This window comes from Vidua chalybeata, chromosome 5 (assembly GCF_026979565.1).
Source record: "Vidua chalybeata isolate OUT-0048 chromosome 5, bVidCha1 merged haplotype, whole genome shotgun sequence".
NCBI classification, from domain to species: domain Eukaryota; kingdom Metazoa; phylum Chordata; class Aves; order Passeriformes; family Viduidae; genus Vidua; species Vidua chalybeata.
In genome coordinates this window covers 5479470-5506437 of record NC_071534.1, presented here as the reverse complement: position 1 = coordinate 5506437, position 26968 = coordinate 5479470, and positions in this window count along the sequence as shown.

Here is a 26968-nt window from a genome sequence, read left to right as displayed (position 1 = left end):
GCTTCTGCTTCCTGTGTCACACAGCTCCTGTGAACATACCGAGATGTTCACTCTTGGGACTTCTCAGATTGTCTTCTTTCACTGTGAATCAGATTAATTTTTCTCTAGCAAAACCCATGGGAATATCAGTGCTCAAATTGCCAATATCTGTTCCCTAAAGTGGATAGCATTGCTGAAGGAGTCTCCCTAAGGAAATCTGAGTCCCACTGTTTCCCTGCTCAGGGGATATCTGTTAGTCAAAAAAATAGAGCTTGAGCCTGCTGACACTGCTGTGCCAGACTACTTTAATGAAATGTCTTCTACATCTGCAAATAGAGTGTCTTTCCAAGGCTGCTGGCAAATGCCAAAAACCTGATATGAAATATTGAAAGGGTCACCTGAAAGGAAAACAGCAGAAACTAGTCATGAAAGGAAGAAGAATCTTTTAATGCACAGTATCTAGGGCCAGAGCCAAGACAGAAATAAAAAAATCATGGTATCATAGAATCATAGAATTGTTTAGGTTGGCAAAGACCTCTAAGTCCAACTATTAACATCATACTGCCAAGACCTCCACTAAGGCATGTTCCCAGGTACCATATCTAGACATCTTTTGAATCCTTTCAGGGTTGGTGACCCAACTGCTTCCCTGGGAAGCCTTTTTCAAAGCATGATACCTCTTTCTGCAGAGAAATTTTTCCTAATATCCAATCTAAACCTTTCCTGATGCAAACTTAGGCCATTTCCTCTTGTCCTGTCACTTGTCACTTAGGAACAGAGATTGACACCCACTTTGTTACACCCTTCTGTCAGGGAGCTGTAGAAAGCAATAAGGTCACTCCTGAGCCTCCTTTTCTCCAGGATCAGTCCCCATAGCTCCCTCAGCCACTCCTCAAAGGATTTGTGCTCCACACCCTTCACCGCTGGACCAGCAGGTCCATTGCTGCTCTTTGGAAGTGGAACAAATGAAGCAGGAATCAAAAAGCACCTGAGTCTGGTTTCAAAAGCCAAAGTCTGAAAGTACAGGAGGAGCCAACATCTAAGGGTGAAGGCTTCAAGCACCAACTAGCTGGGGAACAATGTGGTCTGCTTCAAAGTTTACCTGTGGTTAGGTTGTGGTTCCCAAGGCTCAGGCTGAAAAGAGCAGTTCTTTGATCCTTGCTAATGAACCCCAGATAGTGGGAAGTGAGGCCAAGCTCAGAGACCTCAAAGCAAGCCACAGCAGAACAAGCTCCTGGTTTGTTTAAGGGCATGTCTGAATGCAGCAGTTGAGGTGAACTGCAGGGTTTGGGAGGCTGTCAGTGGCACACTTGCACTGTGCTTGGTGCAGTATTTTGTTCAAGTATTTTGCTATTAATCTGTTTCTCTAGTAAGAACCAGATATCACAGAGAATGTAAATATGGGTACAGTACTTCCTGTCCAGCAAGTCATGGAAAGGATTTTGCTCCTTTCCATGGAGTTTGGATCAGGTTCATGAGGTCTTTAGGAGCTCATTGAGTGCGATCATGAGTAATTTTCTTTCGTCTCCTACAGGTACTCTGGCTTGGCAGACTGACTGCTGCTGTTTTTCAACAACCTTGAGAGACAGAATGACAGGAAGTATTAGACAGGGTAATTTTCCTGTGATGAATTAGGGTGGGGCATTAATTTGTTCCTTTGAGAAATCTTTGATCTGGTTTTATATCTTCGCTGTCCTTGATGGGAAACAAACTGAGGCTATGTCAGGTAGTCATGAGTGGCGTGATGCCCGTGCCTTAAGTTCTCACCTCCTCCCAGAAGGCTTAGTGATCATCTGGTTTCCTCTGACTCCTGACAAATCCTATAACAAGCCATAAAGGGGGGAGAAGCAGGGGAAAAGTAGTATAGGTCAGCACTTCAGGCCATGTTATAAACTGTGTGGTAATTTGGACTGCTGCATTTACAGCTAAGTCCTACCAGATGACACATAGAGAATGAATCATAACGTGCCTGAATCTGCACACCCTTCTCACTGCAGCGAGCTTAGGGCAAGAAGGGACAAAGGCATTAACTACTCTGTTGTCTCATTCCCCAGGATGCCAAATCAAAGACCTGCCTTCTGCTTTTTGGATCTGCTTTTTGCCTTGCCACAGCTCACTGCAGCCCATTATCAATAGTTTCATGTATATTTACTTATAAATTGCATATATTTATACACACACACTGTGCCCAACAATATCTAATTTCCCCATGGTTTCAACATGGTTTGCTGTGTGTGACCAGTGTTAGAAGGATCATCATCCATATGAGGGAGCGAGCTGCAATTTCTACAAGCAGGTGAAAGCTGCTTCTTCACCTCCCAGAAACTCATGGCCCAAAATGATGGAGAGAAAGACAAAGCTCAGGAGACCTTTCCATAGATTTTTCTGAAATGACACTGTTGTCCTTTCTCTGACTTCTGCTGTTCTTGAGGAACTGGCAGTGCCTATTAGGAAACAGGGCATGCATGTTGCACCCAAAAATCTCTCATAAACACCTGTCTGTCATGGCTCCTTAGGAGGAAAATGTGCTTTTGCCATTGCTCCTGGCATCTTGGAACAACAGCACACACTACGTGGTTCTCTGACCTTACCAGCTGGGTCTGGCTGCATGTAGAGCTCAGTGAAAAGGGAACATGGCTCAGTCCAGAACATCTCCCGTCGGATCTTTTTTCTTTTTCTTTTTGTAAAATGTTTCCCACAAAGGTCTTCCATGAGTAAATGCTTCCAACATTCCTACGGTCTCATTCAGCTTTTTTTCTGTAGGTCTTGTTGAGACAGGAGGGTGGAAATAAACACACCTCTGGTGAATGAATGGGTGGCTTGGAAATATGTAGTAGGCTGTGAGAGATTTCTTTTTCCTTTTTTTGCTGTTTTTAGTCCTGGCTAGACTTCTGCTGCATTTGTAGCAATTGCCTTCTGCATAAGGAGATGGCATCAGCATTCAGGAGTGATTTTTTTCTTTCATAGCGTACAGAGCTTCAAATATTATTTTGAAAACTTTGTCTTTGAACTATACCAAACCTAAGAGAGAGCCTGGGAACAATGAAGTTTACTCTCTTCAGCTGAAAAAAGGTGCACTGTGATGAAAAGCTGAAGTCTTGATCTTGGCAAAAGAACCTGATGGACATATTGAAGGAGCTCTTTCCCCATCTTGCTTTTCCCACAGTTCCCACCAGCTGCCCTCAGATGGTGATTGTCATGGGCAATTTCTCTTGTGGAGAAGGAAAGGGTAGTTAAGGGAATTCAGTGAGCTCAGTTTATACCCTCATATACTCCCAGTAAAGCCTGCCTGAGGCTGTTTTGAAAGGACTTAGTCTAGCCCAGTGACAGCTGTTTCTTTCATCATCTGTTTTTAAGTTACATTTCTGTTTAACATTGCTCTCTGTTAGGTCTAATCACTCTTCTTTTGAGGGGCAGCTTTCAGAAAGGGGCGCAAGAATTTATTCTTTAAAAAACGCTGCCTTGAAAAGGACCTAGAGAGAAGTATATTACCCTGAAAGAAAAGTTTTGGTTTGGCTTCAGTGCCTGGAAATGTGTTAGCAGAAATGGAGGTAAACACTTTATTGGAATTAGTCATTCACTACTTCTCTACTTCCCCTCTTACAAGAAGACAGGGAGCTCGGGGCAAGTCCCTGGCAGCAATTGCAAAGCTGGGTGGAGATTCCCTTCCATAGCAGAAAGAGTGATTATTCTCTATCACTGCTTGGTCCTTTTTAGCTGTCTTTGGACATCTATTTTACAACTCATTTTCTCTCCAGTGGCATGAAGTAGTCCTGCTGTTCTTTCCCTCTTGTCTGTTCTTCTGAAAGCCACCGAGTCCCACACGCAGAGGATCACCACCTAATAAGGATGGAACAATTCTAAAATAATAATAAAAAAGGCTAATTTTTACTAAATTCAAATATAAAGACTTGATGCTGGAATTTCAAGCCAGTGCTTGCACAGATTAGGTTCACAGATGAGACTTTCCAGCCCTCCAATGCTATTTAATTCTGCACTGACAGAAATGCTACTCAATTTCTGTACTGAGGGAAAACCAAGGAGGCTGAGGAGAAAAATAAGAAGCCAGGAAATCTTCTGAGGAGAGAATTCAGCAGGAGTAGAGGTAGTTAACAAGAAGATAAGAATCTAGGGCAAGGTTTTGCTAAAGTTTGATATATTGGTTTTATTTGTAAAGACGGCTAATTTTGTGTCAGAATGACCCAGTATTGCAGAAACTTTTCCATCTATGTACTTAGGGGCCATATTTCATGCAACTTTTATGTATTAGAATACTTGTATCTCATTTTACTACCTCCTCCTGCATAAAATAAACTTAATGCAAATAAATGGTTGAGATTTCTGTATTGCTCTGTGTTTTCACAGGTCTGACAGTGCCCTAATAATTAAAAGAAGGTGATGATCTTGCACCACAGTTTTTTTGCACCATCATTCAGAAAGAATCCCAGCAAACTTCACAGATCTGAACTAATTAAAACAAGCAGCAAACACGCCTCTTCAATTCTGATTCAAAAACTAAATTGGACTCTGATTTCTGGATATAAACAAGAGGTGGATTCCATAACAGTGCAGCATAAATATGGCAGGCTCCAGCCACCAAACATTTTCAATTTTTATTTAGGACAAGCTAATAAATCAGGCTCTGACCTCAGAGCATAACTGGAAACATCAAATGAAAGGCAGTTGTAAGGGTATTGTGGGAAAATGTGAAAAACTGGATAGGTAAACATAAATACTTTAAAAGTATCAGTATAAAATATTGCTGCAAACTGAAAGGTTTTCAGCTCCAGGGTGTTTTATTCCAAGACTTCTCCAGAATTCTTTTTGCTTTACAGCAAAGCAGCTGTGCTTATGCAATCTAGCATTGTGTCAGGAAATGAAGTGAAGCTGCTTGCAGGGTACCAGTTGTGGGAGTGTTCTTAAACCAGCACACAAAGATCTGGGATCCCAAAGCTCCTGATTGTCCCTGTCCTGAGTGGTCCAAACTGCAACCAGGGGCCTGTCCCAACAGTGTCAATATAAGGATTGCAGGGTGGTCCTTCATGGATGGCATCTTCTGTGATCTCCACACATGCTACATCAGAAACAGATTTTTAATCCATTATTTAGGAATTCATATCCAATCTTAGCTGAGGCAAGAATCTTCAGCTCAAACTCCCTTATGGTCATTCTCGTATCTCAAGCATAGAATTCACCTTTGTTTTTCCATTGTTCACTGACAATGCAAAAAGCCCTGCTCTCTAACTTACTTTATTTTTCCTTTACAGTACTCCAAAGGGAAAAGGAGTTTCTTGCCAAACATTGCTGTCAGTCTGACATAACTGTGGGCTTGATCACATGAAAATTGAAAGTGTTTCTCTTTTCAATTGATTAAATGATTGAGTACAGTCTTCTTTAATAGAGCAGTCAGCATAACTCACCCATAAACTCAGCATGGAGCCCTATGTTCACCATGTTCTAAATTGCTGACAAACAGTTTATGGTTTGTCACATTTGGCAATGTCTGTACAGGAAAAGGGCCAGTCTTCAGCTGAAATAAAAATAAGTGCTTTGACCAGAACTTGGAAACAACTAGTAGGAGAGAGGTTGTGCAAATATATAAAAAATATTCAGCTTTTTGTTTCCCACTTTACCAGCTTCAGCTTTATACATCATCATAACTGTCCTTTTCAGTCACCTTCCCATCTGTAAATAATGCAATGTAAACAACTGTAAGATCTTGTAGTTTGTAGTTAGATATAATTTCTAACATATTCACTAAATGCTAGGTGTTAGTGAAATAGAATGGCAGCTGAAGGAGCAAGGAAGGTGAACTTGAAACACATCTTCATTATATTATTTTACTCTCATAAATCTCATAGCAGGTGACACAGACCTTAGGGGGTTTGGTTTTTTTTCTCCTGCTCTCTTCCTTTTGGCAATGTTTTGAAAGTGAAAAATTGGTTTTTTGCTATTTTTTTTAAGTGTTGACTTTTTACAAACATCTAGTATAGGGAAAAAAAGTCACGCCCAATAATTTTAACAGATTTTTGGAGAGGTAAATGGTCCCATTTCTGTAATGCTATAACTCTGTCACAGTGGGGCATGTGGATCCATCTCCTCAAAGCAGATCATGGAACCATAATCCAAGTGGCAGCAAGCAGCAAAAACCAAGTGCAGGAAAACCTAGTAGTAATATGGGTCAGATAGATATATTTTGGCATAAACTGCATGGTTTTACTTTATAATGTAAGAAAGAGCCATCTGAGAATCCACAGGTGGTATCAGCCTCTTCAACGGCAGATTATTTATTTGTTGGTTAAAATGATGATGCTTTGGCAAAGCCATATGGGGGATTAAAGATTAGAATAGCAGAAGTGTCACAGATCAGAATTCAGAAGCTTCTTTATACACTTGACATACCTTAAATAGCTGAGATATTCTTGACCTAATTTAATCACCTCTCTAAAAAGCACTCAAAGTCTGCATGGCCTGCAACTGCCCCAAGAATAATGTTCTTGCCAAGACTTGTCTCCACTTAAGTAGAACAGAAAATTCAGGGCAGGATTGCTGATTTTATTTCTTTCCATTTATTCAAAGCAATCACAGCAGAGGTTATTGTAAACACTGACATTCAGCTTGTGCAGCCAGAGGACCTGGATGAAGAAGAGTTACCTCCCCAGAACACGGTTGGCACTACGTGTGTGGAGCCATCAGGTGACACAAGGAGCTCACAGGCTGGATGAAGTACTTCACCCATATTTACAGCTGAGTCAAGGATAAAAAAATGACAGAAGGAAGTCAGGAGCCAAGACAGGACAAGGCAAGGTCTTCATCAATTTCTGCTCTCCTCTCTTCTTTCTCCCTTTAAATCTTCTTTTAAAGGCATGACTGCCCTCTCAGCATTTAGATCATACCAGAAAGCTATGGCTTTCCAGAGATAAGGGGTCTAAAAAATCCATCCTTTTCTACCTTCTGTTTTACCTCTTATGTAGCAGTAGCCATAGAATAGAAAGTTTTCTGTGTTGGGAATATACAACTGAACATGTAGAAGGCTGCAATATTTCAAGAAGATGAATGGTACAGGAATATTTGCAAAATGCTTCATCTTTCAGAAGATCCTACGATCTTGAAATGTGCCATAATGCCAAGTCAAAAGTGGTAATTAACCTAATTTTGCTATTTTTTTCATAGTGAACCAGACACTCTTTATAGCATTTAGTGCAACTTGTCCATCCAGTCACAAAGAAACCACTTTCTGTACCATAATCCCTGATTTGAGAGTAGTAAAACTCGTTTGCTTTTTAAAACCTTTGTTCCATCTACCCCTCACATATGCTAATAAAACACTTCCCAACACAGAAATACATTCTTTGCTTCTGACACAAAGCATGAGAAGGAAAAACTCCATAACTGACAATTTTCCTTACCTCATTTATTTTTAAAGCATTTTATAGATGCTAATAAAGTGTTATGGGTGTCATCCAAATTTCAGTGACATAAGTGAAAAAACTCCCACCACTTCAGTGATTTCAGTGAGCTCTGGATGTTGCATGAGTAACATTCATTGCATAAATCTGGACAGATATCATTCAGACAGGATTCTTGGATTTGAAACTTTACTTTTTTTCCAATAATTTTTTTGTAGTTTGTTTCCATTTCACACAGAATTTTGACATGTTTAGTTTCTCATGCAGATCAGAACGAAGTCAAAAAGCCTTGATAATTTTATGATACTGGTAATTTTGTCAGCCTGATGTAAAGAATTACCACACATCAAGAAACCACGGTCGTCCAAGATGCAGATACTGGAGAAGTTGGAATTATGACTAATCATGAAATAAATTACTACACTAAAATGTAGAAAATACAAAAACATCAACACTTGACCAATTAATATTAATTTAAGTTTCTTTATTTTGTTAATCTCTTATTGAAGAGTTAATAGGGATTCAAAAAAGGTCAAACCCACAAACGATGAAAAGACTAGAGACTAATTTTGAAGTTAACCAGTTTTATATAAATGGAGTAGCTGCTTGCTAAACAGTTTTCAATTTGTTTTAATGGTAAAAGGTATTCTAACAAACATTGTGCCTCATTTGCAGATTCTTCTCACTTGTTAAACATTCCTAGGTGTACTCCTGAATAACAGAGAGTGACAAGAAAAAGTATTTGGTTTAGAATGTGCCTGTGTCCGGCCAGCCTCTGGATAGTGAATTTAAAGATTTCAGAAGGTGTTTGCAACATTTGAGGAGAGCCTTCTATGAATAAAGAACGACAGGCACATTCTGTTTAATCATTTTTTTCAGCCATAAATCTTTGGGCAATCTAAGGAAGTTAGTAGATAATATTATAGAGAAATGGAAATGATATTTGTAAGTGGAGATATGAATTACTTTATTTCTCTAAATTTATGATTCTGCATTCTCTAGTCACTAGAATATCTACAGCAATCTTACAGAAGCAAATGACTTACAAAAGCATTGTCACACAATTGTGAATAATTGCAAGTAGAAATAAAAATACATTTCTAATATCCTTTCATGGAAGTTGATGGAGATGAGGGGCTTTTTAGTGGCAACCACCCAGCAATCAGTTAAATACAGACTTCAAGGGAGTCCAGATAAAAGAAGCCTAACGTGGTTGTAGGCACATCATGCTGTGAACTGAAATCTTGAAGGAGTCATGGATCACAATCATACAAGTGTATGTAGGGCAGATGGGAATGGATGGGAATGGATGGGGATGGATAGGGATTAACAGCTGTTAAAATCTGACATCAAAATGTACATCTAAATGCCTTCTAGTGTGGTGGACCTCCAACAGCTTCAGTGCCATGGACATATCCAGCATCCAGAGGGTCTGAAAGGAGGGAATTTCCTGATTCCTGTGGGTATTTCTCAGCACTACAAATGCTTTGGAAAGACTGGTCACAGAAAGCCTTCGGCATTGAGAGCTGAAGTAGAGCTTCAGAAGCATCCAATTTAATTCCATAGACTGGATTTCATATAGAGTTTGCTTTTTATTTTTTTTTAATAATTCTAAGCCAAAACTGTCTTCCAATTTGGCATTGCTGCTTCCATGTGTGATGTATGTAGATGGCAGAATAGCACAAAAGGTGAAGAGCATTTCTGTATGTCCTTCACTTGCTTTGCAAATGAGCATTCCCAAGTAGTGAGTACTTAGCTCTTGGCAGGTGACTGTTTAGTTGTGCCTCACTTGGAAAAAGGCTTTCCTTTTCATCCAACAATAGAAGCACAAGGATACAAATCACAAAGGGGAAGTTTTATTCAGACTTTGTCATTTTTCTGCTTTATGTGTTATTTTTGAAAGTGTTCCTAATCAAAATCTTCATCAGTTTTTACATATTGAGGTCTTTGTTCCAGGTTATCTGCTGCTTTGTGGGCACTACATCATTAGGTACCTCTCTTTTTTATTAGGATTCAGTATTCCTTCAGAGGGAGGAAGCTGAAGGACATGAGACAAAGAAGGGAGGGGCAAAACAAGAATGCATATCACTGTGGTGGGCTGACCTTGTCTGCCAGCCAGGTGCCATCCAGAGGCTTTCTCCCTACCCATCCCCAAGGTGGAAAATCTTATGGGTTGAGGTAAAAACAGAGAGCACTTCCCAGTTACTGACAATAGGCAAACAGACTCAACAGAGAAAATTAATTTATTGCAGGAAACAGACAAAAAATAAAACACCACTATATTCCTTTTTTTTCTCCTTTCAATCACAGCTTCTGTCCTTCAGTCCAAGATTCTTTATATCCTTCCCCTTACCCCTGGGATGGTGAAAGGGGGCTTGGCATCCTTCATGAGCTGCAGCATGGAAATCTGCTCCAACACGGTCCTTTCCATCAGCTCAGGGATTATCTGCTCCACTGTGGTCTCTTTCCCAGTCTTCAGAAGAATCTCTTGTCTGCTGCCTAAAGCACCTCCTCTTTCTCCTCCTCCTCCTCCTCTTCCTCCTCCTTCATTTTCAACATTGATTGCTCATTAATATATAGGAAAGTAAGAAAATAATGTTGAAAATCCTATAAAATTCAAAATTCTGATGAGAGGGACAGCATGAATTCACTCTCTGCTCACCTGACTTTCCTAATATATCTCCAAAGGAAAAACAGTGCCACATGGGACCATGCTGGATGTTTCTGACTCTCTTCAAGCAGAAACACATGGAACTGCTTTCTACAGACTGACCTTAATCTTCTGTAGCCATTTCAAGCACCCAGGTAAGAGCAGCTACTATCATCTTGCTTTCCTGAGTGGAGTTAAAGGCAGTGTGCAACAGCTGTGACAAGATGTTGTCCATCCTCCTACCTGTTTTCAGGCATTTCTTCTCCCCTTTCACACCTCCTCCTGCTTCATCTCTCCTCAGCTCTGGCTTCTCCAGGAGGCTTTCCTCATCTCTTCACTTTACTGCCTGGTCCAACTATTTCCTTGTGCTGTCCTTGCTGTGTGTGATGGCTCCTTCGTAGGCATTACTCTTCTCTTGCTCCTATTTGACTGTTTTCTGACAAGTCTTTTGTCTTTTCTAGCTCTTATCACTGTGCCTTCCAGCCTTCACTACCTGCTGGACTTGGCAGAAGCAGTGGCAGCAGCAGGAGATGAAAAACAGGCATCAGACATTCTTACCCCTATATGGCATCCCTGGTGTGATGGTCAGTATGTTTATCCCACCCTTGCTGTGGACTGGTCAGCATATGTGTTTTCCCTGGCCACTTGGTGTAAAAATGAACCAAAAACAAACCTCAGGCACTGTAAATTAGATTAATACAATAGGAGTGTTTCTGACCTTGTTTGTGTCAGCTGTACTAAGCTGACGTAAGTATGGTCCCTCCTGGTTTATGGTTTACCTGGTTGTTTGTGCAATTTGGGCAAATTGCTGTCAAAAATCAACTGTCATGGAAGAATAAGGTGAATTTTGGCTTACCTGCCAGTTCCAGTATTACACCAGTATAATACCTCTGAAATCAGTGGCATTGCTCTAACATAAAACCGCAATAAGCTGCAGGGAATTAAACGCTGTTTTCTTGCCTCTGGGAATTTTCAGAGGCTGCCTGATATGGCATGAGTCAAAAATATTTTGTTATTCACTGCTTTTTCTAATTATCAGATTTGTCTCCAGTCCATTTTGTGGCGTTGGCCAGGCACTCGATCTGAGTCAAATTTTCCATACAATCCACACTGCTTTATGTTTCAGTGCTTTTTTTTTTTTCTTTTGCCCTAAAACCAGAACAGAAGAGCTGGCTAAGCATGTACAAACCTGCCTTAAGAAAAGACTTGTTTTTCCTTTTCCCTCACCCCTTCTTTTCTATTTAATGATAGTACAAAGATGAAACACAGATGGAGTAGCACAATTGTTAGAATTTTGATCAGCAGATTCTCAATCTGTTCACTTGTCAGTGGACCACTTTATCCACATAAGTCATCCCCATTAAAGAAGCCAACCTCTTGGAGGTAACATTAATTTTTGTAAGGAGCTGTTTTACAATAAGGAGCTAACACTGTTTTGAGAACACTTCTTCCAGCATTCCTTTACAGCTGGGGTTTGCCCATCAAGAGTTATTCAGGGTTGAAACCACCTCTAGGTGCATAAAAACATATGAGAAACACAAAATAATGGACTGAACAACAACAAATCCTCTCATTCTTTATCACTGAGGGGTCTCATCCCTTGGCCCAAGGAGGTCCTGCTGTTGTTCTTCCCATTATTGTTTTTCCCACCCATTGTTCAAGGTGGATGAAGACTGTTTGCTGCTGAGGTTTAGGTGAGATTTCACGTGCAAGTTGCTTGCTGCCAGTTTGATGCACTACAATCTGAATCTGTGACAGACAACTTGGTGGAAGAAAGGGATTGTTTCGTCTGGGTAACACGATAATTTCATTCCATTTTCTGAGCATGGGGTAGACCTTAGAGGCATCATTGCAAATATTGATTCAAACAAACCTATTTCCTGCTGAAGAGCACAGCCACAGTGGCTCCCAGGCCTGCTATGTTGACTTGCTTAGTGAAAATATGCATAAAAACCCACTTTGGTTTACAAGTCATGGCTGAAGGAGCTCCACAGATGAAACTGTAGTTTTTGGACAGAAAGAAAATAGTTTCTTCTTTATATATTACACAAAAAAATTTCAGCGTTGTTGGTTTTGATGGAAAAATCCCACTGGCATTGACTTTGGACATCAGAGATTATCAGAAGCCTGTCTTGAAAACCTCCTGTTCTAAACTAGCTTTTCCTGAAATTTCCAGCTCACCAGGAATGAAAAAAAAAAAAAAAAAAAAAAAAAAAAAGCCAATAGCTTCTGTTGCACTTCAGTTCCTCTTATTTTTCTGAGTGTGTCTTTATGTGTGTGCTGCCTTTTTCTAGTCCAGGGTCAAAGACATCCAAACAAAACAAATGTCTCTGAAGTTGAAAAAAACATTAAGCTTCTGGTCCAGGTGGAACATCTTTATGGTCCAGGTGGAACATCTTTTTTTTTCTTTTTTTTTTTTTTCCCACAACACCAGATAGATACGAATGTTACCTCCAGCCTTGAATCTCTGTTTTAGGTTTACACTTTTGAACTAATCTTTTTTTTACTCTAACTGATGTCAGCTGAAGAAAGTTCCAAGTAAAACGCCCTTTACAGTGCTATTTTAGGGCTGAGGCCATTATTTCTCTCTTTTCTTCATCTTTCCATTTTCCTGATACAATCCTCAGTCTGGCATTGGGCTCACCTCACAGACATTAAAAATCAAAACCAAAAACAAGTAAAACCAGAGGGACCCCTCAAACCTCAAAATTTTGCTTTCATTAGCTTCCTCTGAAATAGCTTTTCTTGATTCCCAAGTTTGGAAAATTGGGATCATCAAAAGGCCTGGTGGCAGATATGTATCTTTTCCTCTTTTTTTCATTGAGCCTATAACTCAATCTGGCAATGAAGAACTCTAGAAAAGAAACTGTGTGGAGAGAGGAAGTAGCTCTGTGAGGCTTGGCAAATCCTTTCAAAGAATAACTGTTTTTCCAAATTTGATCACTACAGACACAAGCAAACACAAATTGATGTATTACCTTATCTAGGATTTCTCTGATGAGCAGGAGGGGTGCTTTGGGGGTACTATCCTTCCATACTGACTCAGTTCTTTTTGCAGCAATTAATCTCCCCTGTTTGGTTTTACACTGCTTTACACTTGGCCTCACCACAGTGCCAAGAGGTCAGCTTGCTTGTCCAAGGTCACCAAATGACTCAGTAGATTAAGTGAAAACTGAACTCAGAGGACCACCCTGCCTTTTAGCTTTTGTTTTTGGGACTCAATCTACACAGCTTCTCTGCTATTTTGTACATTCCATTAATCCCACTGGCTACCAGCCACAAAGATACAGCAGAAATATTGAATACATGTAAATGTGCACAGTGATATACAACTTCAAGCTGATGGAAAATACATTGGACAAGCATGGTTATGTTCCTCTGCATTAAAAATACCCTTTAGACCCATGGCTCAAAAACAAAAGAATATGAGAATACTATTTGTGGCTTTCCCTGCATTTATTAAGATGAATAAGATGAACCTTTCATCTTATTTCACTCTTGCACTAACCACACATACTCAAAATCCCATGTTTTTGCATTCAACTTCTCAACTTACTCCTATCTGAAAATGAAATTAGTAGCTTGACTGTTATGACTAGTCTCCTGTTGATGTTGTCTGGATACAGAATAGATAAATTCCAAGTTTCAGGATATTTGTTTACAGCTTTCCCGTTTGTAAAAACTGAGAGCTGGAGATTCAATTAAGTTCTCAGTCCGTCAGTAGAGTAAGTGAGGCAAACTTTCACCTGAGAACTTGTTCCCTAGCCAATAGTGAAAACCTTACAAGAGTAAGAAATTGCCTCATTTTAAAGTCATTGTACTCTGAAGCCATTGGATCTGGAAATGGAAGAGTTAATGAGCAGCTACTTGTTATTTCATTAAGGAGCAAAATAGCACCTGACCCTTTGTGAAACTCTGCAAGTGCATAAAGCCCCAAGCTGCTGCTGCAAGGATGTCCCAGAGCATTGCAAGGTGGATAACCAGCAAGAGAAGTAGCTTCTTATCATTTCCTCCTTTAGGACAGCATCCTTTGACTTCTTATCTTAAGCACTAAGTGCCTCCCTGACCCATCAGTTTGCATAAACTTAAAAGAATTATTTAGGTTAAAGAAATCTGTCAGCTGTCTGAGGTTCTCTGTGTGTCACTGCCCACATGCCTCTGTAAAACTAAGTCTGACATCATTGGTAAGAAGCCTCTTCCCTTCAGAACTTTGGTGAGAATCTCCCAAGATTTGGCTTTCTGCTGTCATTATAGCAGTATTTTAAGCCTTTTTGCTTTGGGTTCTGTGGGAGTTCCTAGAAAAGGTACAAGTCACTTCAGATGTTTTCTGAGATAATTTGGTGCTTTGTTTCCTTCTGCAAAAATACTCCCGTCAGCCAGTGGTGGTAATCAGCTTTTGAAGACCTTTTAGTGAGTTTTTCTTTCCTTCAGGTGTCCTTGCTGCATGATAAGAGGGTAAAGAAAACAGTACAAAAAGCATTTCAAATATTTTGAAGGGAGAGAAGGTGGCTACCTGTTAGCCAGAAAAGGGAGCCTCTACGTATTGCACGACCAGCCTACATCTATCAAATGGAATAGACAAGTTGCTACAGGACAGTGGTCAGGACTGTAATCAGAGTTCCCAATTTCCATAGTACTCTCAAAATGTCTGTAAATTGTTTCCTTCCATTTATGTCAGCTATGCTTTTTTGGAAACCCCACTGCTTCCCACATCTCCATAAGGAAACACTGCCATTTTCTCTTCACTGAAAATCTCTTCATGTACTCTCCAGCCTCATCTGTAGGTCAAATGTGCCTGGGGGGCCACAGGACTATCTCCTGGGAGGAAAAGACTTGCATAAAGCTCTCCTGTGAAGTTGTGTGATTTTCCTCACTGATGGATCAGAACACATGTGCAGAAGTACTGCAGGAACATGATGTGCAGTGAAAGTCATCCTGTCAAAAGTGCCCAGGGGCTTGGAGGATTTACCAGGCAACGTTTCACTCTTCAGAGCTCTTGGAGTCAGGCAGTACTGTTCCATGTGATGTCAGTCAGCTAAAGGAGGCAAATGCTAGTGTAGTTCCTTCCATGGAGCCTAGGAGTTCACAGGGTGGGGGCAGAACCTCAATCTTCATTACGAGGAATCCTAATTCTCTGCTCCATCCATTCCCTCTGCCCATTTCTATCCCTTCTTGTATTTTGTTTGATCTGCTAGGTGGCTTGGAAGACACTTGCATGATTGTCTGCTTGCTACAAGCATTTCTTTTTAAATGGAGGCAGTTGCAGGATCAAAAGGTGAGTTACACTGATTTTATTGAGCAAATAACACTTGCTTAGAGATGGTTCTTCCATGAGAGCTAAGTAAAAGGTTATTAGAAATACCATGACTAAAAAATAGCCATGTTAGATAAACTGGGTTCACCTGCATGTGGGGGTTTCAAGGTTCACTGTGAAAGACTCCCACAGTATTTATCCCTTCATGCTTTGCTGGACTTCTTTAGGTTTTATTTCTTGGTAACTCTGGAAAAATGTTTTAGTAGCCAAAAAATCTGTACTTAATTAGACACACAAAACCAGCAGACAGGAAGTCTATTTCCTCACAGAGATACTGTGGTTTATACATTCTGCCCTAATATGAACAAGTCTACTATTATTTTCTGATGTCCCCCTTGTTTAAGGTGCTCTGAGTAACATGAAAGTTCTATTTTTGCACACCAAACATTAAATATACTTGTCAAGATCCAGGCATGCCAGCCATGGCAGTATTCTGGATGGTTCCAGAATCCATTTGAAAAAAAAAAAAATTCTTGTCAGATTTTATTTTCTGGAAATTAATATCCTTTAAGATTATTTAAATGTAACTCTGGATATGTGTGCAGCTTCTGATCTGATCATGACTCTGTACCAGTGCTCCCACCCTGAATTTCTTCAGTATTAAAAGTGGTGAGTTTATTTCCTTGTTACTCAGGGTCAGTCCAAATATCCAGTGATTGGAAGTTGTTCAGGACAAGGGCTCTGTGTTCATGAAGAGTGTCTCACAGAAAGGGCCATTGGAAAACTGCTGTAACATAATAAGCAATGAAAAATATTAATATCTGCAGCCAAAAAAGGAGGTGAGTTCTTACCAGGGATGTTGATTATCCTCACTTAAATTTAGAAGTTGTGTGGGAAAAGTAAAGTTTGTACCCAAAGAAAGTGTTTTAGTTTACCTTAGAACTCTAAGCAAGTGTCAGAAAATCTGTGAATTTCACAATTATTTTTTTATACTGTCCAAAAAAATTCAGATCTTAAGTAATGTGTGGCCATACAACATCCACCCCCTCGAAGTGGGAGGAAATTGTTGTGGGTTAGAAACTAGCACTATTTCTTAAATACTAAATCCAAACTAAGGTTATGCAGCATGACTAACATGGCAGGACAGCTATAAATAACCTACTCTCTCTGTATTATTTATCCTTGCTGGGTTTTTGGAGGGAGGGTGGTGTTGTTTTGATTTTTGTATTGTTTGTTGGGGTTTTTCCCCCCATTTGGGTTTGTTTTCCGTAGGATAATTATTAGAATATAATTTATTATGTCTTTGAATATTCTAAACTTCTTTATTTTTGAGGTGCTTTCTTGTGAACCCACAGACTCCCCACTCTACTGTGAAAGTTTCTTGAATTCAACATTTGCTCTACTTTTCCTTCTCACTCTATAGATTCCATCTTTGTTTCCATATTACTCCAGTCTTCATTATTCTGATTTTATCTTCCTCCCACTGAGCGAGTAGTATATTCCATGATCATCATGAAGGCTTAAAAAGGACTAAAAAAACCTTGAAGGTGCCAATGTTGACTGTGTTGGAACAGGAGCTTATGAAAATCTGATCAAAGCCAGGAGATGTGGAAACAAAGAGGAGTCTCTTAGTAAGATTTTACCCCACTTCATCACTATTATGAACATATCTGAACTAGAAATTGAATTAAAAATAAAAACATTGGAGGTAATCTGTAAGATCAGAACAAATAGTGAAGCAGATACAGTCTTGTGTCTTCTTTCCTCTTACATCTGCCTGATGTGGCTGTCTGAGGTGAGTTCCCCATCAGATACAGGGTAGGAAGGATGTGCATGTGGAAGAGTTCAGGTCTCTCAATGGTTCTGTTCAGACCCTTTTGGGGCAGGTACCAAAAGCTCTCAGAGACACTTCTGCTTCTTCCTAATAATTTCTCCAGGCAGGAAAAAATTCATTGGGCCCTTTTATTCAGCAACATTCCCATCCATGTGTAATGGTAACTGATGACTTCAGAAGAAAGCCAAGCCCTCACTTATTGATGGTGAGACATCTCTGCAAGCAGACAGGCTGGTAATGTTTGGGCTGTGTAATCCCCTTCCTTCAGACGTTTTTTAGATCCAGCTTGTCTGAGGAGACTTCCAGTACTACAAAAGTATTCAAGTTTTCTTGACATCTCCAATATTCACCATCTCTCTTTTTACAGAAAAAAACCTAATGCTTATTGATGGCATATGAATATATAATCATTACCCTGCTTGACAGCTTGTGATCTCTCAGTGCTCTTTTATCATAACTGAGGGAGAAAAATGGAACTTTTAATCATGTTGTTTTGGACAAAGAAGGAAAAAATATAGCTATCAAAACACCAGCAGGCTCTACAGTCCTTAGCTTCATCGAGGCAGCAAAGAGGGATGTTTTTCTCAAAAAAGAAGCATGCCCTGAAATAGTCCCTCCAGATTATTTTGTGATTTAGTGCAGTGCAAGCTGCTCTGAGAGACCTGTCTCTGTGGCATGTCTAAATTCTAGTGAGTTCTTTGCTACAGGTGAGATAAGTGATGTGAAAAAACCAGCCCCAGTGGTAACATTATTGGAAAGCAGATTCCTGTTCAAACAAGCTCGAGATTAGTAAGATAGATTTCTAGTGACGAGACTCATCCCTGGCTTTTGTCTTCCTGCAGCGTGAAGTAGAAGACAGATAGTTTGATAGAGGAAAGTCTGGCAAAGGTAAATGGCAATGATGGAGCAAAGGAGTCATAACATTCTCCTGACAAAGCCCGGATGTCTGAACAGTGAAACACACAGGAAGGTGATTAAGGGACTGTCAGGCTCCCCACAGGCTGCCTGCCATAGCTGCAGCGCCCTCCCAAAGGCATTGCAACAAAGCCAGGTCAGATCTTCCTTTTCTCCACACAAACTTCTCCAAAATGCAATTACCCTCTCTCACAGGGGGCTGCATGAACATCACCTGCTTGCCTCTATTTTGCAAAGCATATTACTCATTGTGACTGCTTCTTAAGGCTGAAGCTTTTGGTAGCTATTTCCACATTTCAGAGTCCTCCTGGGAAAACTAAACTTATCTTTTAAGGAAAATGCCATTCCCTGTCTTTACAATTGAAAAATAATAATTCCAGACTCTCTCTGACTGTGCTTCAAAAAATAATAATTTTTGTAATAGCTTTTTAAAATAAGCACTATATTGCTTCTTTCCAATTAGACAGAATATTCAGTAACTGCAGGAACGTAGACAGCAGAATTGTCTTTCCTAAGGATACCTTCAGGTACAGAGGTAAAACCCTGAAAGATGCACAGCACCACTTCACTGTTTTACAAAAGTAGCTGTGCAACTTTTACCGCTAGAAGGAAAACAGATCTAAAATTTATAAATTTATTTTCTGGAGAAAACAAAATGTGCATCTAATACTGGAGGAACTGCCAAAACAGCATAGGAAATGATATTGATCTAATAACTCACAGAGTTATTGATCTAATAACTCTTTTTCCAACGGTAAAAAAAAAATCAATACACTTGGAACGTCTTGACTTGACCTTCAAATGGCATATTAAGTAACCTTTCCTTTCTCTTTTTGGTAAGCAGTGGTAATGTAAGCAGGAGAATATTTCCCTACTCAAGTCATTCACATGAGCATAAGGGACATCCTGTGCCATAGACCAGACTGAGCCAGGGCTAATATGGGTTAAAAAGGATGTTTCTTCCTAGGCCTGCAGTAGCCATTTTCATTCTAAAACTGGCAATTTTGTTGTCATGTGGCAACTATTTTAATACATTCAAATAGCAAAAAGAGACAAATACAGAGAATTTTCCTTTTAGGCTGGGTCTTCCTCACCAAATGAGGGTATAAATGAACACAATTAATTGCTTCCCATTCAGCAGAAGCACAGAATAGTAGAAGCTCTTATCTTTTCATTCAGAACCTCTGAGTTCAAATTTGAATCCTACTTGTAGAGTTACACCAAATGACGTTCCTTCTGCGAATATTGATCACATCACACCTTAAGAAGGCTGCAAAGCAATCCATAGCTCCCAAAATCCTCCAAAATGCCTTGAATGTTATTTGATTTTGGGAAAATAAAAATCCTGCCCTGCAAATATTTATATTCTTACATAAACCTCTGAGTTGCTGCATGTGGGACCAGGTAACATAACAAATATGTTATATATAATATATAATTATATATATTATATATTTATATATAATATATATTATATATAATATATAATAAAGGTAACATAAACAAATCAATTCATGTGCTTAAAGCTGAGCATCTGCAGAAACATCTACAGCCCCAAAGTCTAAGGTGTCAGTGTTTTCTTTTAAGTGGTTTAGTTACCCCAAATTTCTAGAGAGACACTCTGAGTACCAAAGGGACCAAAGTGCTTAATTTACACTGAGTCAAAGTTCTGGGATGCCTTTAAAAAATGAGAAACCTCCTGCTGCCCTTTCATTAACACTGAGAAGGACCTAATTTTGCAATAGTTCCCCCAAGCTGTCAATATCAGGATTATAGAACACAGCCTAGGGATGTCATAGGTCCTTCTCTTCAGAAGAAGAAAAAGGACTGAGACCTTCATGCCCCTTGACCTATACATTAACCTCTGCAAGAGTGTCTCTTCTGGAAGAATTCCCTTACATTATTAAAACTGTTCAGTATTAAAGGGTTTGGTAGCTTATGTTCAGGAAAGTACTTAAGCAAGTACACATTGCCCAGATTTCTTGGGCATGCAGTTTTGAAATTTTAGAGGGGGAGGGGGTTAAATCAGTATGCTTTCCTCTCTGAGCTGTTTCAGGGTGCATCAGTATTCCTGCTTCTAATACTGGATGAAAGCAGGAAGCACGGATGCTTGCAAAACCAGGGATCAGCAGTGGAAATGTGGAAAATAATTGCTCAGAGCTCGTAGATGAACTCAGGCTGTGCTCAAACCCCATGACAATTGGTTAATATTTAAATCCCAAGTGTAACAAACATATGGTTCTTGGGATTTTTTTTTTTCAGTGGAGTAACAACAGCAGTGCATCCAAGGGGCAGTTGTAAACTCCAATGCCATTATTAAGAGAAAGCTCTTGACTTCAATAAAAATCAAGGAACTTTGTGCAAGTTATTTGTAAGAATTACACTGATTTCACAACGGGTTTATAATTTGGCCTCAGCCTGCAGTCACCAGCGTGGCTTCCCTTCAAACATGCATCTTGTACTTCCCAAATACCTTCAATAAGGTAACTGGCAACCTAACCTGTGAAGAGAAAAGAAATAGAAAACTCTGCTCATAAAATAAAATTAAAACATCATTGGAAACAGATTTAAGTATATGCAAGTTGCAACAGATTCCCTTAGGCACATAAAACCTGTGTGCTTACAACAAGAGATAACTCAAACTGATGTTCAATTTGCCAGTTTATTGCGATGGTGATATTTTGACTTGTATTAAAGAGTCTTGACTGATGACCTCCTTAATTCGTTCGGTGCAAATGTTTTCTTTCAACGTCAGACACTAATTTTTTTTTAACCAACTACTTGTTTGAGAGTAAAATCTATCATGGCCTGTGCAGACAATCCAGATTTTTAATTGTATTAAGGGTTTTTGGAATCTGCTAGACAGTGCCTGAGAGCATTTGGTGATTTGATCCATCGATTAACCTGGAAACATGCTTGTTTCACAGGCTTGGTTCTAAAGAGTTTTTGGCTCTTCTTTTAAATAGAATTTGCCAAAAAGCAATTACTAGCAAGAGGCAGAAAAACTTGCCTTATGGATTTTAAATTCACTTTCTCCTTTAATGTACCAGGAATCTGAGCATGCTGCCTCCTGCTTCTTATCAGCTAAATATTTGCAGTGACACCAGAAAAAGCAACTGTGAATTATGCAATAGTTCATTAGAAGTCGTCATATGTGGAGCATCTCTAAAAGCAAATGGTGCCAAGCCAGCATTTAAAGCTATTCATCAACTCTGGATTTAATAACTACCTTATTTATATCCCACATGCTAGGAAAAATATTGTAATTGGGATGGATTATATAAAACACGAGGAATGGAATAATTGATGGAATAATTTAAAGAAACGCCAGTCTGCTTTGCTTCTAAGATATTTGTTTGAGACTGGTTGATTCAGTGGTAACAATGGAATACCATTAGTGTCCAATTCCTTTTGCTTTTCTAGGTGACATCAGTGTTCAGGAGTGAGCTTTTTAATGGAGGAGAGTCCTGGAAGATACTTCCTTCTGTCTCACCTGTAGGTGACAAGGGGCCTGCCCACCTTGCTCCAGGCTTTTGTCCCTGAGTGCCCATCCCAGAGGCTGGTTTGCAGCAGGGCAGCTCAGAACACGTGCACCCCACATGTTACAGCTCTCTGAGAGCATCTGTGCAGCAAAGCAGGACAGGAGGGTGATGCCCTGACTTCCTTTCACCCTGCCTGGGCTTTGCGGGTTGAGGAAACACCGTGTCCCTGACTGCCAGTGAGCCCTCATCTGTCAGCACTAATCAGCCCAAAACCAAAGGGGAATTCAGTGTGTTAAGACTTGCACAGGTATCTGATGCAATCTGAAGGGGAGACAGACCTGCTGCATTACCTAACATGTCTAAATGAATGTCCCATAACTCATATTTTTGTGCTGGGGAGCTGCTGATAGCACTAGCTGTTCATGACTTACACCTCTACATCCCCAGGTCATAATCTAGCAAGTGAAGGCCTTTTTAATCTGACATATTTCATATACACACTTCTTATTTAAGGATATCAAGAACACTGAGAGGTGTTCCAGGAAAAGGGGACTTGTCCTGAAGTTCAAAGGTTGAACTTCAGCCAGGTAGGGAGGAACCTTGCACCATCAGGATCCTTTGTCTTGCAAAAGTTCTCATGCAGGTATTCAGTACAAACAATAACCATATCTTCATTTTGAGTAGCACCTTAGGAGGGAAAAGATTTTTTATAACTTAAAATAAAACTAATTAAAATACATTACATGTTTTAGTGGTTTTCTCGGTATTATTTTTATTATTATCTTGAAGAGGAGAATATATATAGCAGTTTAAAATAAGTAAATAAATAGCCCACCTCGACCAAAAAAAAACCCAAATCTCACACGTGGAGATACATGGATATGTATCATGGATACATGGATACGTGGATACATGGATATGCAATGAAACACTTAAAACATTCACTGACCCCTTATTAATATGCTTGTCAAAACCCTACACTTTGTAATGTACCTATCTGGAATCAACTCTTCACTTTTTTTGTTGTAGGCAGAGTATTAAAAAAAAACCCCAACAAATTAGATATTTGATCCCGGAGACAAAAAAGCAGAGAAAGTAGTGTGTGTGCACATTACAATTATATTATCAAGGCTTTCTGTAATGTTATTATAGGCTGTTCCAAGTTACCATGTATGAAAACAAACCACACTGATTCCAAGCCCCAAAATGAGAGAAGTTAGAGAAATATAATCAGTGCAGCTGTGGCAACAATACTATTGTTAAAGTACAGGGAGATTTTATAAACAGTGAGTAAGAAGTCAAGAAGGAAATAGCTGTAGACAAAATCATTGCTAGAAAACATGAAAGCTACTCTTTCTTTCCCATCCCATCCCATCCCCTCTCCACCCTGTGAAAAGATTATCCATGGAAGGGGAAAAAAGGGTGAGGTTGAGGGTGGTGTCCCACAGAAGGCCATAACACACAAAAAAATATGTGTACTTTTTTCTCTTAGAAGAAGATGAGGGGAAAAAAAAGAGCCTGGAATTTCTTTTGGAACATATACTGTACTTTCAAGTGCCATCTGTGGACTATGAAAAAAACCTCTATTTTAAAACAAGAATAAAAGAGGTAAAGGACAATTCATCACAGCCATTGCCTGCAGCAGGACAGGGGTGTTCCCAAGCAGGTTTGGAACAGCACCGGTGGTACTTCTCTGCCAGTAATTTGTAACATAGGGCAGCAAATATTTCAACAAACACTAATTTATCTTGCCCCTTGCAGATGCCTTAGCAAAGAAAAACAAATGCCACTGAGTCAACAGCTGTGCTTTGCAGTGGTTTCCATCCACTTTGCTTTGGCACTGTGTGAAGAACCTCAGTGGCATTGCTCCTGCTTTACCTCAGCACACAAGAACCACTCATAGTCTGATCCTTTGATAAATCACATTTCAAAAGAAATTGATGGTGCAACTCCACTCAGCATGAGAGGCCAGGCTTCAACCCCCACATTTTTAACTGCTTCTATGAAGCTTCAGTGGTGTGATAGAAGAAACCAAAGAGATGAAACTTGAGTAGTGTCTCATCTACATATATACTAAAACAAAAAAAAAGATAACTTTCTCTCTGTAAGAAAATTTACTTAATAGGAACTGCAAATATATGAAATGTGAGAGCTGTGTTCCCTGATGTCACCAAAACTAAAGGTATACAGAAGGACAGTCTAGACAATATTCACCTTCCAGGTTTTAACAATGTTTGGATCATGTACTCAGTTTAAAGCAGTTCTAGATTGAAGCTCGGGAGTATGGCAGAGCTGCCTTTCTTCTCTGCCAAGATAAAAGATTTTCACCATTTCTTTTGAAGTTTAGAGTCTATTAAGCAGCAATATAACATTCACATTTTGGAAAAATAGGGTTCTTGTGAACTGGCAGGAAGCATAACGTGACTTCCTGGTAATTATTTCCATGATATTAAGTTATTCTCTTTTGAGGTTTGCTTCAAATATATGTATTTGGTGGAGCTAGGGAAGTTTATTGAACAAATGTGCATACTGCTGAGTGACAATGAAATTTTAAAAGAGCTGTGACTGTTTCTTCAGACCACTTTGATACGACAGATATTCCAGGCCAGATCTTTGAGGGGAGTTGTCAATGTCAATTCAACTCTGGAAATTGAAAGGCTCAGTGGAACTCAGTCCCATAGACAGTAGGAATTCTCCCTAAAGATTACTGTATCTCTTACCAATAAAGATGATACCAACACTCCTATCTTACATCTTACCTTTTGCAGAACCAGGTTTCTTTCCCTTAGCCTCCCCACCAGTTTAACAACTCCCCAAAAATAATTTCAGCCCTTTTTGACTGCACTTTCTCTGTAGTACCTTCAGCATGTTCTCTCTCTTCTCCCTGCCAAAAACACTTCCTGTCCCCCAGACACAGAGAGCTGGCAGTGAGGAGCTGGGTCAGCTGTGCAAGGTTTCCATGGAAGCAATTAAGGCTTTCTGGCAGCGGGAAGGCAGACACTGTGGGATGTGATGGGACTCACTTCACACAGAGTTTTGACCTCATCCAGTCTCTGAAAGTGCTCCTTGACCTCCAGCCCAGCATCTCCACTGCTACTACTGCCCAGAACACAGAGTTCCCAGACAGACCAGGTGTGCAGTGAGTTCTGTGCCTCCCTCTGGTACCGGAAATTGTTTGGGATTCAGCAGAATCCCAGAGCAACAATTAATGCTACTAATTTTTCTGACAGGAATCTAAATGGCTTAGAGCCAGTCATAGCATCAATAGAGTTGCTGCCAACTACTAAAAACAAGCAAGTCAACCATAATTTACTAGCATTTCTGACTCTTTTTCTGAATTAGATTAGTGCATTTTGAGAGTTTTCAGAGAACATTTGAAAGAATTCAGCTGGACGAGGAACAAGAATTGTTTCACTGACATAATTTATTGGGATTTTTAAAGTACTTTTGACAATATACCTCACAAGAGGCTAGTAAGGAAACTGAGAGGTTGTGAGGTGGGAGTTGTAGTCGTGTATTGATCACAAGCTAGCTGGAGAGAACAGAATGGAGTAAAAAGCTCAGTCTTCAATGTGGCAGTGGTTAGCAGCAGAGCACTGACAGAACTTCACTGGAAAAGGCCATAATCAGCATGGTGGCATGATCTGCCATGGAACTGTTTTTAACAAGTCACAATTATTTAACTAAGCAGTTATTTAAGTTAGTCAAGACAAACCTAGGCAATTAGGCAGCACAATGGCAGAGGAAGTTCATGATGGAAAATTCAAAATAAGGTGTGTTGGAAGGATATTACTAACACACATTGTTGAATTTTGAATTAACAGTAACCACCCAAGAAAATGACCTGTGTGTCACCTTGGAGAGCTTAATAAAAACATCTGCTTAATGTGGAAAGGCAATCAAAAGCAAATGAAATGTTACCATGAATAGAGAAAGGGGTGGGGTCCCACTGAACCTGCTGTGGCCAAGCCTGCCCAGGATGTGCAGTAAATGGGGACATGTTCTCACTCTGCTGCGCAATTTCAGGATGAGCTGGCTGCTCCCCCAAGGAGAGGAAAATGTTGAGTACCTTTGACATTGCTTCCCCTTCTCTGCCCCCAGCTCTCTCCAAAAGGCCTTCCTGTGGCTGCAGAGCAGCTGTTCCCAGGCTTTTTGCTTTTGGAAAAGAAGTTGAGTTCGTAAAGCAAGCCCACCAAAACGCAGTCATTTAACAATATACAGGATTTCAAAACAGATGAATAACACCCCATTCACTTCAAAATAATAACAGAAAAATCAAGTAAGCAAAGTTTTTCAATACAATTGTGTTGAAAGTTAGTCTGGATGCAAGGGCTAATGTTCCCAAATATAGAGACCAAGATTTCTGTTGTTTTTTTTTTTAATTCCGTAACTCAGTAGTCTGTAGGCTCAAAAGCTGTGAATACTTACTATGTTGTGATGAAGAAAGATGTCCACCATAGGGCAGCAGGGCTCATGAACTTCTGAAAGCCTAAATTAAAAACATCAGGCACCCACAATATCCAATTAATCACCAGGTTTTGTCTGTGGGATTTCTTTGCACCTCCTTATAAGCATAATCCCATAATGGCAAGATATTCTATTGCCTCAAACTTACACACTATTATCCTGCATGTAAACTCTCATTCTCTTTGCAGGGAAGGTGGGGACTAGAAGGACTGATATAACCAGTCCTGCTCAAATTTATAGCATGAGGCAGAGATCAAACTTTGATTATATCTAATTGAGAATGTATTTTTATTCCACTTCACAGCACACTAAGTGTCCTGTACATGTCTGAAAACAGATAAGCCAAAATAATGCTGACTGGAGGAAAAAACAAGAAGCAGCTGATCAAAATGCATAGAGGGGAGGGGAAAAAAAAAAAACCCAAAAAAAAACCCCAAAAAAACAAGCAACCTAAACCCCAGAATTATCTATCTACAGAAACTGTGGGAAACAGGGGTGTACTGGAATGAGAACCAGTGGCCACATTCATTTGCCAGGGTTGCTTTGTGCTAGCCATATAGGTCAGGTTTAGGTAACCTGGAGGCACATTGCAAAATATTTTGTCCCTTTAGAAAGGAAAGGCAGGGAGAGGGAGGAGGATGATTGAATACATGGTGACAAGAAGAAGAGGGGTTAAGTTGTGGAAGACTGGAAGAGGGAGTAATACTGAACTGGCCTTTGACAGGAAAAAAGGTCATATCATGGGAGATATTGGTGAGGTCTGGGCACAGGAGAGGAAGGGATTGATAAGCAGTCATTCCCATCAACCTGGAACTGTAACTGCCTGAAATTCCAACTAAAGGAAAGCTGAGCCTAGACATTCCCACTGTGCTGGATGTACACAAGCACGAGTAAGAGGAGAAAGAGCGGGACAACTGTCCAGTGAATATCTGCTGGCTCTCTCAGTAGCTGTGCAAAGAAAGTCAATCTGGATCAAAA